Source organism: Zingiber officinale, chromosome 7B (genome assembly GCF_018446385.1).
Source record: "Zingiber officinale cultivar Zhangliang chromosome 7B, Zo_v1.1, whole genome shotgun sequence".
Lineage (NCBI taxonomy): Eukaryota > Viridiplantae > Streptophyta > Magnoliopsida > Zingiberales > Zingiberaceae > Zingiber > Zingiber officinale.
This window is the reverse complement of record NC_055999.1, coordinates 88,615,758-88,628,710: the sequence shown is the minus strand read 5'-3', so window position 1 is coordinate 88,628,710 and position 12,953 is coordinate 88,615,758. Positions and strand designations below refer to the sequence as shown.

Below are 12,953 nucleotides of genomic sequence, written 5' to 3'. Positions count from 1 at the left end.
GTGCGGTAGTTCAATAATAGTTCTCTAGTGGAATGAATTATTATTGATAAAATTAAGTTGTGTGTTCGGGGCGAACACGGGATGCTTAATTCTATCGGGAGACCAAAACCAATTCCTCCTCTCGGTCCCTATCGTAGCCTCTAGTATATAGAGATTTATACCCACCGCATACCCACCTTCTTACCCATCCAATGGGGCCGGCCAAGCTAGCTTGGAACCCAAGCTAGGGCCGGCCAAGACCAAGTGGATGAGCCAAGTTGGTGGCCGGCCAAAGCTTGGGTCCCAAGCTTAGGTGGCCGGCCACTAGAATATTAAAAAGGATTTTTATTAAAATTATTTCTTATGTGGATATCATGTTTTTAAAAGAGAGTTTAAAAATTAAAAATTTCCTTTTATAGCTTTCTACAAAAGATTAAGAGAAGAGATTAATCTCTTTCCTTATTTGTAGTTTAAAAGGATGGTTTTAATTTTTGGTAAAAACTTTCCTTATTTGTAAATCATCTATATGTTTAAAAGAGAGTTTAAAATTTGAAATCTTTCCTTATTTGTTGATTAAAGGAGGATTTTAAATTTTAAGAAAACTTCCCTTTTAAACATGTTCATGATTTAAAAGAAAGTTTAAAAATTAAATATTCTCTTTTATAAGTTTCTACAAGAGATTAAGAAAAGATTTGATATCTTTCCTTATTTGTAGATTAAAAGAGATTTTAATTCTTAGAGATAACTTTCTTTTTATCCACATGTTTAAAAGAAAGATTTTAATTTATTAAATTTCCTTTTTATAAACCAATCATGAAGGGATAAAAATTATTGAGAAATTTTATAAAATTCCGGAAGCAAATAAGGAAGTTTTAATTGGTGTTTAAAATTTTATTTGCTTGGAGTTTTTTTATTGTGGCCGGCCATTATAAAATTGAGAAAGGAAATTATTTTTAATTAAATAAATTTTCCTTTTCAATGGCAAAAGAATTAAGGAAGTTTTTATTAAAATTTCCTTATTTGCCAAGATCAAGGATTATAAAAGAGGGGGTAGAGGAGGCTTCATGGCTAACGAATCTATTCTATTTTTCTCTCCCTCTTTTCTTCTTCTTGTGGCCGGCCCTAGCCTTTCTCTTTTCTTCTCTTTTGGTGGCTGAACCATACATCTCTTGGAGCTCTTGTTGGTGGCCGGACCTAGGAAGGAGAAGAAGAAGAGGAGGAAGCCTCATCTTGAAGATCCCTTGGAGTATTGGTGTTGATCAAATTCTTCTTCCTTGGAGGTGGTTCTTCTTGTGGCCGAACCTTGCTTGGAGAAGAAGAAGGTGCGTGGTGGTTCTCGTCTCGGAAGATCGTCGCCCACACGACGTCCGGGATAAGAAGAGGAATACGGTAGAAGATCAAGAGGTCTTTTCTAAAAGGTATAACTAGTAATTTTTCTTTCCGCATCATACTAGTTATTTTTGGAAATAATACTAAATACAAGAGGCTTACGTTCTAGTGTTTCGAATATGGTTTTTCGAAGTTGTGTTCTTTTGTTTCTTTCTTTTCCTTGTGATTTGATTGTTCTCTTTGGTTAACCTAAAGTTATTTTAGGAAATTAAATATTAGCTTTCTATTAAAGGTTTTGTCTAGTCGGTGGTGGTTGCTCCCATATCCAAGAAGGCCATGTGCCTCGCCACGTCAGTACTGGGAACCTTTTATGGAAATTAATATTTAATGGAATTAATAACTTAAGGAGACTTGGGTCAAACGTGTTAAGTTCCGCAGGAGATCCAAGTCAAAACCTAAAAGAACAAATAGATTAAGTTTTGGATCAAACGTGTAAAGTTCCGCAGACGATCCAAAATTTAATTTAAAAGAACACATGGTAGCTAGGAAAAGGTTCAGACCTTTGTACAAAAATTTTGTACAGTGGAACCTATAGGTTTTCCGAGTAGCAACCAACAGAGGAAGCTAGTTGGGCAATTTGACTATCCTGGATCTTTTGATGCTTTTCAGAATTATCCATTCTCTGAATGAGCTTTGCTAAATCCTGCTTCATTTCATTCTGACTTGAGATAATTTCTTCAAGCATCTTTTCAACATTTGACTTGGGTAAGCCTTGAGAAGATAGATGTTGAAAATTTTGTTGCCCAGCTTGAAAATTTGGTCTTACCCCCATAGATGGTCCTTGATCTTGATTGTTTCTGTAAGAAAAATTTGGATGACTTTTCCATCCAGGGTTATAAGTATTTGAGTATGGGTTGTTCTGCCTTTGATTGTAGCTCATGATTGCATCGCATTGTTCAAGTTGATTGATTTGTGCAGTGATAGCTCCCAATGGACATGAGTCATTTGAATGCTCTGAACTCCCACATACTTCACAAGATGTACTAATAGCATTGACCATATTAGCACTAGTCCCCATGTTCTCAAATTTCTTTGTAAGAGCATCCAATTTTGCAGACAAAAGAGTGACTGCATCTACATCAAACTTCCCTGATGCTTTAATTGTTGGGTTTACAGAGGAGTAGCCACCACTTCTTTCATTTGCCCATTGATGATGATTTTGTGCTACACTTTCAATGATTTCTTCGGCTTCATCTAAACTTTTATTCATAAGTGCCCCTCCAGCAGCTGAATCAAGGGACACTTTGGTATGATAATTGATACCATTATAAAAAGTGTGCAACACTAACCATCTTTCCAACCCATGATGTGGGCATTGTCTGAGCATACTATTATATCTATCCCATGCTTCAAAAAGAGATTCTGAGTCAGTTTGCTTGAAGCTTGCAATTAAATTCCTCATATGAGCTGTTTTGCTTGGTGGATAGAACTTATCAAGAAACTGTTGCTCACACTGCTCCCAAGTGGTGATGCTATTAGGGGCCAAAGAATTCAGCCATTGCTTTGCCCTATCTCTTAGAGAAAACCCAAATAACAATAATCTAACTGCATCTGAAGGAACTCCATTCATTTTCATGGTCCCACATATTTCATAAAAGACCTCTAAATGTTGATTGGGGTCTTCATGAGGTCCTCCACCAAATTGGTTCTGCTGCACCATAGATATGATTGCGGGTTTGATCTCAAAGTTATTAGCCTCCACTGAAGGTCTTGAAATACTAGATTGGAAACCTCTTGCATAGGGTGCTGCATAGTCCTTGAGTGGTCTATTTGCCATGTTCAAATGTTCCTGTTCTTCAATTTGCCTTTGCAGAATTCTTCTTTTATGGAAAGTTCTATCAATCTCAGGGTCAAAAGGAAAGAATTCCCCTGCAAAGTTAGATCTTCGCATACACAAGAACAAGATAGCAGATAGCAATTCGACACAAAAAGGAAAATAGAAGAATCAAAAATGCAGAATTGAGTTTGTACAAAAAGAAATTAACAAGAAGTGAAAGTTATACAAGTAAGTAAAAAAAAAAACAGAAATCTAATGATTAGTTACAACTATGCAATATGAAAGGAAAACAAATGTTATGTTTAGTCTAGCTCAATTGATAATTCCTAATGTTATAGCGCAGTCCCCGGCAACGACGCCAAAAACTTGTTACTCTCCGCAAGTGTACGGAAATGTCGCAAGTAATATAAAAGATTATCGTATCCACAGGGACTGGAATAAGCACTAGAAATGTCTCAATGCGAATTAGCTAAACAACTATCCAATCGTTTCAAAAGCAAAGTAAAGGTAAACAAATCTAATATTAAAGATCAACAAACAAGAGTTTAGTGTTTTGAGTTATGATAAAGGGAGATTCTAGGAGTTTCGGTTTCTTTGTAAGATTTCTTGAGTGTAAATGGTTCACCAATTCTTATCCCTCAATTGCCAAACATGTAGAAAGTTGTCGGTTCCCTCTTGCAATAGACAACCGGCTAAGGACTGAGAAATGTATCTAAATAGGATTAATTAGACATGAACCTACGTTGTCCTTACACAGAAGCGCACCTATTACTATGCCTTCCTCGGATATCAACATAGAAGCCCACAACTTATTAATCTATAAAGATACAAGAAGCTAATCATAGAATCCATCCTACTCTCTTGAATATTCCTATTTCCTCTTCAAGATTATCTCTCAAACGTCCTTACACGGGCTTGCACCTGTCACATGGATCCCTCGGATGATCGAGTGAGAGTTTATCCTTACCAAGTCCATAAGAAATCCAAACAATCAATCAAGAATGAGAATTAAGCACAAACCACCATCAATCATTCAAGATCTAATTGATACAAGCAAAATAATGTCATTGAAACAAGAAAATGGCAAATCCATAAGAGATTACATCAATCCATCATACAAATACTCCCTTAATCCTAGAATACAAGATCTACTCCATGAATCGAGGAAGAAAACCCGAAAGAATAGAGATTACAAGCATTCCTTGAATCCCCAATCCAAGAAAACAAGAAGAGGGGAAAAGAGAAAACTTATCTATGAAGAAGCCTTGTCTTCGGATCCAATCCTCGCTCCGGAGTCGAAATCGTCGAGATCTCCCTTAGAATCGCCCAGAAATCCTCCCAAGAATGGGAGGAAACCACCAAATCTTGCTTTCTCCCAAAGGGGGAGAGATCCCCTTTCAAATCATGAAGGAGGGTTTAAATAGAGGAGGGATTCGGGCGCCACACGGCCCCGTGACACGGCCGTGTGAGATTCACACGGCCATGTCCACTTGCACGGCCGTGTGACTCACACGGCCAGGACCCTTCCGCTCTCTGGAAATGATACACGGCCGTGTGGTTCACACGGCCACGGCCTGCTTGGTCTCTGGAAGTCTCACACAGCCGTGTAGATCCACTCTGGTTCGCTTCAAATCTTGACACGGCCGTGTGAGGTTCACACGGCCATGTCATCTTCCTCTTCTGTTGGTGCCAAACTCCACACGGCCCGAGCTCCATCCCAGTGCATGGCCGTGTGAGGTACACGGCCTGGTGCTTTCTCCCTTTGTTTCCTCCAAGGCTTGCCCAAAGATGTAAATTCTTCACCAAATCGACTCCTGCGTACAGTAAATGCACAAAAAGCAGATCTCCGAACCAAAAGAGTAAATATGCTAAAAGGAAAGCTGGAAGTATACAAATGCATAGATCAAGCATGCTCAAAGTATGTAAATGTGCGTAAAAACATGCATAAAAGAGTATATAATCTACACACATCAATAGAGCTCAAGAGCAAAAATATGAGGGCTTAGACCCAAAGTGGATAATATCATGTCATTATGGAGATATCGAAATTCATTTCGATCCATCAATTGGTATCAGAGCGAGGTCGCTATTCACCAGACTAACCGCCGAAAGAAGCACGATCCAGAGCCATGATCCAAGTGTTGGGACCGATTATGTAGCTAGAGGGGGGGTGAATAGCTCATCGCGCTCCTCGTGCTCTTCGTTGCTTGTTTCTTCAATGATATGCAGCGGAAATACAAGAAACAAGATATACAACGCTAACACAAAGGATTTACTTGGTATCCACCTCAAGATGAGGTGACTAATCCAAGGATCCACACACACGAGCACTCTCCACTATGAAAACACTCTTTTACGGTAACTACCGAAAGCGTAGAAGCCTTTACAAACTCACACAACAAACAAGAAGAGAAGAAGAAGCAAATACAAGTAAATCTTATAAGATAGTGTACAATAAACCCTAGCTAGATTTTTCCTCTTGCTTGGGTTGCCTCTTGACCTTGGAAACGCTGCTCCAAGAAGCTTCAAGAACTGGCGGTGAGCTCTGGAGAAGAATCCTCGAAGATCGCTGTGTAGATCGGGAGTGAACAGTGCAAGCAATGGCGAAGGAATCGCACGCCAACGACTTTATCCAGCGCCAACGGTCGGATCCCGATCGATTGGATTGCTTCCAATCGATCGGGGAGGCTTTGGATCGATCCAGAGTGCCTGTAACGCCCCAGCCCGGGCGGGCCCCACCCAGACCGAACCGGGAACGCCACCAGAATTGCCCATCGGGTTGATGACTAGCTCCACAAACCACTGAAGGTCCTTTCAGCGTGCTTTGTCCTCACTCGCACGCACCCTGGGAAACTTCCCAGGAGGTCACTCATCCTAAGATTTCTCCAAGCCAAGCACGCTTAACTTTGGAGTTCTTAAGTTTTGGATTTCGAAAAGGAAGGTGCACCTTGGTGATATGGATAGTACCATCTAACCTTTTAAGTCATACTTAACCAGAATTTCAGAACTGGGGTATTACAATCACCCCCACTTAAAGACACAACGTCCTCGTTGTGTAACCACGAATCACACCACAGACAAATCCCAGAATCTCCCTCGCTAGGTGGTGCCCTGGGTACTCCTGCCACAGGCACACTCACGGTCGCAAGGTCGCTCTGATACCATCAGTAACGCCCCAGCCCGGGCGGGCCCCACCCAGACCGAACCGGGAACGCCACCAGAATTGCCCATCGGGTTGATGACTAGCTCCACAAACCACTGAAGGTCCTTTCAGCGTGCTTTGTCCTCACTCGCACGCACCCTGGGAAACTTTCCAGGAGGTCACCCATCCTAAGATTTCTCCAAGCCAAGCACGCTTAACTTTGGAGTTCTTAAGTTTTGGATTTCGAAAAGGAAGGTGCACATTGGTGATATGGATAGTACCATCTAACCTTTTAAGTCATACTTAACCAGAATCTCAGAACTGGGGTATTACAGTGCCTCTGTGCTCTCGGGAAATGCCTGGATCGATTCACCGATCGATCCAGGGCTTATTGTACAGAATCGCACCTCCCAATCGATCGCCTGATCGATTGGGAGCTCTGGATCGATCGATTGATCGATCCAGCGCTGTTCTGTGCGATTGTGAGCCTCCCCCAATCGATCCACCGATCGATTGGGAGGAAGCTTGTCGCGGGGACTCACCCAAATCGATCGGCCGATCGATTTGGCATGAGCCAATCGATCGGCTGATCGATCCAGCTCCTTGATTTTGCCCAAAATCAAGTCCAAAGTCCCCTAAACCAACATCCGATCACCTATGACTTGTTGGTACATCATGCCTAGCATCCGGTCACCTTTGACCTGCTAGAACTCTCTCACCAAGTGTCTGGTCAATCCCTTTGACCCACTTGGACTTTTCTTTGTGTCAAGTATCCGGTCAATCCCTTTGACCTACTTGGACTTTCCAACACCAGATGTCCGATCAGCCTTGATCCATCTAGATTTCCTCGTGCATGACTTCACTCACCAGGACTTTCCCAATTGCCTGGCTTCACTCACCAGGACTTCCAACTGCCTAGCTTCACTCACTAGGTCTTTCACCTGGCTTCACTCACCAAGATTTTCTTCTTCCTAGCTTCACTCACTAGGACTTTCACCTGGCTTCACTCACCAGGATTTTCTTCTGCCTAGCTTCACTCACTAGGTCTTTCACCTGGTTTCACTCACTAGGATTTTCTTCTGCCTAGCTTCAGTCACTAGGTCTTTCACCTAGCTTCACTCATCAGGATTTTCCAGTCAAGTATCCAGTCAACCTTAACCTACTTGGCTTTCCTTCACAATCTCCCCACATGAACAATTGCACCTGCAATCTTCATGTGTTGTCTATATGTATTGTCAAAACATCAAAATCCAAATATCAAGACTCGAGCTTGACTCAATTCAAGCTCAGTCAACCAAGTTAACCTTGACCTAGGGAATATTGCACCAACAATCTCCCCTTTTTGATGTTTGATAATACCTTATTTTAGTTAGGCTAATCCCATAGCCTAAACTTCCTTCATGCCAATATATAAATGAGGATTCCCTTCATCCTTGCCTTTTCCCATAAGGCGATGCACATTCTCCCCCTATTTAGGGAATGAAGGCCTATGAATGAGGATTCCCTTCATCCTTCCCTTTTCCCACAGGGCGATGCACATTCTCCCCCTCTTTAGGGAATGAAGGCCTAACTTAAACCCTACATTCTCCCCCTATTGGCACATATCACAAACAATCCTCATCTTTGGGCACACATCAAAAATAAACTCTCCTCCTGAAGAGTTACCCTTCGTTGTTTACAACTTCACTCGTTGCTCACAACACAATAATGAAGGTCTCATACCCTTCATTATTCTCAACACTCATCCTTGAGCATATACCACTGAAACAATGAAGATATCCACTCTCCATTGTAGTCAAATGCCCAACCTTGAGCATTCTCACGAAAGAAGGTTAACCACCTTCCAAGGTGTATGAAAAATAGTTTTCATGTCCTTAAAGAGTAACTCCCCATAAAGACATGGTCGTGACTTCTGTCATTGCACCAACAATGACTTGGAATCCCTAAACCTTTAGGAAACCCAAATTTAGAAGTTTTGAGGTTCATAAATTCAATAATGAAACCAAATCTCAACATAAAATTCTACTTAGTCTTCCTTAACCAATCCATCCTAGTTTTCTTCATGAAAACTCCCCCTAGATGTATAAAAATATGTTTTGAGGGGTAAGGAATGGTTACCTAGACTAAAGGTGGTTCAAAATGCTAAAATAAAGCTTTCCCAGCCAAAATCAGCATTCTCAATCGATTGGAGTTGGGTTCCAATCGATTGAACCCTGCTGAATCGATCCACTGATCGATTCAGACTGCATGGATCGATCGGCTGATCGATCCAGCGAGCTTCTGCTCGCGGGAAATGCCTTCTCAATCGATCGGCGGATCGATTGAGGCACTTCAATCGATCGGGTGATTGATTGAAGTTCTGAAAAAATGGAAATTCCATTTCAGTCAATTTCAGAAACCCCTAGAAAAATCTGCAAAATTCTAAAAATCATGAAAATCATTGTAGACATTATTTAGGGTATACATTAACATGGAAAAATAGTTTTCTAAGAAAATACTTCATATTTTCAAAGATTGACACAAACTTGAAAACTTGTAAAAACTTTAGTGTTTTCTTCTAAATTTTTGCCTAACTATTCAATGATGATTACTATCAAAAGATAGCTTTCATCAAGGTTTTCCAAAATACATTTAAAATCATCTTCAAAACCAATATCCAACCATGTTCTTTGGGCTCAATGCACATGACTTGTACATTAGCTTTCCCAATGATTGAAAAACACATAACTATGTGTTTTGATGAACATGAAACTCAAAGGAATGCACTAAATCAACATATTGAGTTTTGTTCATCATCCTAACATCTCACTTGTATCTAATGTGCACTAAAACACATACAAGTCACCTTATAGTTCTTTTGTGAGATGTAGAATTTGGTTTTGCCCTAAACTAGGGATCATGCATATCTGTCTAGGCATTTTGAGTTGTGAACATCCACCAAGGATGTTACTTGTTAATAAATGCCATTAGTCCTTAATCTACAAGGAAATAAAAAATAATGCATGATGATGTGATGACATACATCAAAAATAAATAATTTTCGAAAGAAAATTTCCTATAACTATATGATGTATGTATGACATGACATGGTATTTTTGTATTTTTCATAATAATACATGAATGCAAAAGTAAATATGATGTCATGGCATATGATGGGCAAACAAAGCATGACAAGTTTTAGCATTAATGAAATATACCTAGATTACCTATCTAAGTATTCTAAAACCTTAGCTAAATCCTAGATTGCCCAATTTCATCAAGAAAAATGCCAAAAACCAATTTTGACATTTTCTTTGCCTTTTCCTACATTGTGCCAATTTAAATTAAGCATATTCCTCAAAATTTGGCACAAATTACTCTCTCAAAGAGTAACCACTTTAAGTTAAGGCATAAATTGCCTTTAATTTCCTAAGAATATACCAAAATCCAAACTTGGTAGTTCTTTTGATTTTCCCTATTTGTGTCACTTAGAATATCATCCAATTTCTCAAAATGTGACACATTTTACTCTTCCCAAGAGTAAACACATACCCCTTATCATTTTCAAAGGTTAATAATAACCTTGAAAATGCTCTCTGAGTGTCAACTTCATCAAAGTTGGGTTAACTACCCTTCTAATCGGAGTTGACACTCTCTAACCCATTTATGGGGTAGAGAAAATGCTCCTAGGAACCCAAAACCTATTGGTGCTCCTTGGATGCTTTAGGTATTCACTAGGGATATCTTCCCTAGATACATTCCTAGTGACGTTGTTAGGCTTCTTAGAGGCCTTGATCACTTTTTCTAAGTCAACCCTAGGAATAACCTCCCTTGTGACCTTCTTTGTGACTTTCTTAGACTTCTTAGAAGTCTTAGTCACATTTGTTGCAAAAATATTCTTAGGGATAACCTCCCTAGTATTTTGACTTGACTCTTAGAACTAGACTCGGTTCCATAGCTATATGGAACCCTATGGTAAGAAATTACATCCTTCTTAGCCTTGGGTTTGTATCCCAAACCTCTATGGCCATTGGATGACCTTTGTGCTCCTAAACCTAGGTTTTGCTCATTTTGCCCTTTTAGGATATTTTCCATCCTTTTTAGGGTCTTTTCTAACTTATCAAGTCTTGACCTCAAGACTTGATTTTCCATCCTTAAGTCCTTAGCTTTAGGTTTTTCAATGAATTCATGAGCATTTTTATTTCTAGACCTATAACTAAAATTCTTAGTTTCTTTGTCTAGATTTTTATCTACCTTTCTGAACCTAGGTGTGGTAGTTTTAGCATGTAGAGCCACATGTTTTTCCTTAAAGCTCTCATGCTTTCTATTCTTATGGTAAATAGCATTAAAATGATAAAATTTAGAACTAGCATGTTTTTTACCATTATTCAAGGGAGTAGGCTCAATAAATGATACCTTTCTTTTTTACCTTGGAGGCTCCCCCTTGAGTTGTACTTCCTCCATGAGCTTTGACCACTTTCTTCCCCTTTGGACATTGACTTCTATAATGTCCCTTTTGATTGCAAGAGAAGCAGACAATGTGCTCCTTGCTCTTCTTTGTTGTGGGGACGGTCTCCTTGGGCTTCTCCTTGCCCTTTAGTACAACTTGGCCCTTTTTCTTGGCCAACTTGGGGCACTTGCTCTTGTAATGCTCATGTTCCCTACACTCAAAACATACAATGTGATTTTTATTTTTAATTGAATTATTTATACCTTCATGTGTAGGGATGACACATGATCCTCCATTTGATGTTTCTTGATTTTTGGAGGATACATCGTCTTCTTCTCCATTTGACCCGGATGTAGAAGCTTCTCCTTCTTCTTGATCCGGCGTCACCAAAGGTTGCTCCCCCTCAATCCTAGAGGTGGAGGCTTCTTCATCTTCATCTTGTATGTGAAACAAAGAATATGCTCCCTCTTTGCCCTTTTCATTGAATTCCTTTGAAGATGAAGCTTCTTGGACTTCTTCTTCGGAAGTTGAGCATCTCTCAACCTCGGAGTCCTCTTCCTCTTTATCTTGATCCAATGAGTCACCCTCTTTGGATTCTTCTTGGTTTGGTACAGTGGAGGGGATCTCATGAATCTTTGCCAATTTGCTCCATAGCTCTTTGGCATCTTCAAAATCTCCAATTTGTTCTAAGATGTTGCTTGGCAATAAATTGACCAAAAGCTTGGTCACTTTGTTATTAGCCTCACATCTTTGGATCTGTTCTTGGCTCCACTTGCTCCTCTTCAGAACTTTGCCCTTGGAATTTGTAAGCTTGTTGAAATAAATGATGGAGGCACCCTTGTATCGAATCCAAGTCCGTCTTGGAATTCCATTGAAGTTGAGCTTGATAAAATCTTTGATTTGAAGAATTTTGCTCCAACTTCTTCACCCTCTAGCTCTTTTCCCTTTCCGGTGATGATTCCGGTGAAGAGCAACCTTGCCCTGATACCACTTGTTGGGACCGATTATGTAGCTAGAGGGGGGTGAATAGCTCGTCGCGCTCCTCGTGCTCTTCGTTGCTTGTTTCTTTAATGATATGCAGCGGAAATACAAGAAACAAGACATATAACGCTAACACAAAGGATTTACTTGGTATCCACCTCAAGATGAGGTGACTAATCCAAGGATCCACACACACGAGCACTCTCCACTATGAAAACACTCCTTTACGGTAACTACCGAAGGCGGAGAAGCCTTTACAAACTCACACAACAAACAAGAAGAGAAGAAGAAGCAAATACAAGTAAATCTTACAAGATTGTGTACAATAAACCCTAGCTAGCTTCTTCCTCTTGCTTGGGTTGCCTCTTGACCTTGGAAACGCTGCTCCAAGAAGCTTCAAGAACTGGCGGTGAGCTTTGGAGAAGAACCCTCGAAGATCGCTGTGTAGATCGGGAGTGAATAGTGCGAGCAATGGCGAAGGAATCGCACGCCAACGACTTTATCCAGCGCCAACGGTCGGATCTCGATCGATTGGATTGCTCCCAATCAATCGGGGAGGCTTTGGATTGATCGGTCGATCGATCCAGAGCGCCTCTGTGCTCTCGGGAAACGCCTGGATCGATTCATCGATCGATCCATGGCTTATTGCGCAGAATCACACCTCCCAATCGATCGCCTGATCGATTGGGAGCTCTAGATCGATCGGCTGATTGATCCAACGCTGTTCTGTGTGATTGCGAACCTCTCCCAATCGATCCACCGATCAATTGGGAGGAAGCTTATCGCGGGGACTCACCCAATCGATCGACCGATCGATTTGGCATGAGCCAATCGATCGGCTGATCGATCCAGCTCCTTGATTTTGCCCAAAATCAAGTCCAAAGCCCCCTAAACCAACATCCGGTCACCTATGACTTGTTGGTACATCATACCTAGCATCCGGTCACCCTTGATCTGCTAGAACTCGCTCACAAAGTGTCCGGTCAATCCCTTTGACCCACTTGGACTTTTCTTCGTGCCAAGTATCCGGTCAATCCCTTTGACCTACTTGGACTTTCCAACACTAGATGTCCGATCAGCCTTGATCCATCTGGATTTCCTAGTGCCTGACTTCACTCACCAGGACTTTCCCAATTGCCTAGCTTCACTCACCAGGACTTCCAACTGCCTAGCTTCACTCACTAGGTCTTTCACCTGACTTCACTCACTAGGATTTTCTTCTGCCTAGCTTCACTCACTAGGACTTTCACCTGGCT

At 40.8% G+C, this 12,953-nt stretch overlaps 1 non-coding gene across 1 annotated transcript; it reads left to right on the top strand.

Annotated features, from left to right (window-relative positions):
* Positions 1-2,666: 2,666 nt before the first annotated feature.
* On the top strand, positions 2,667-2,772 carry LOC122007577. Its single transcript, XR_006119047.1, has one exon. It is a non-coding gene; the product is annotated as a small nucleolar RNA R71 (small nucleolar RNA).
* The last annotated feature ends 10,181 nt before the right edge of the window (positions 2,773-12,953 follow it).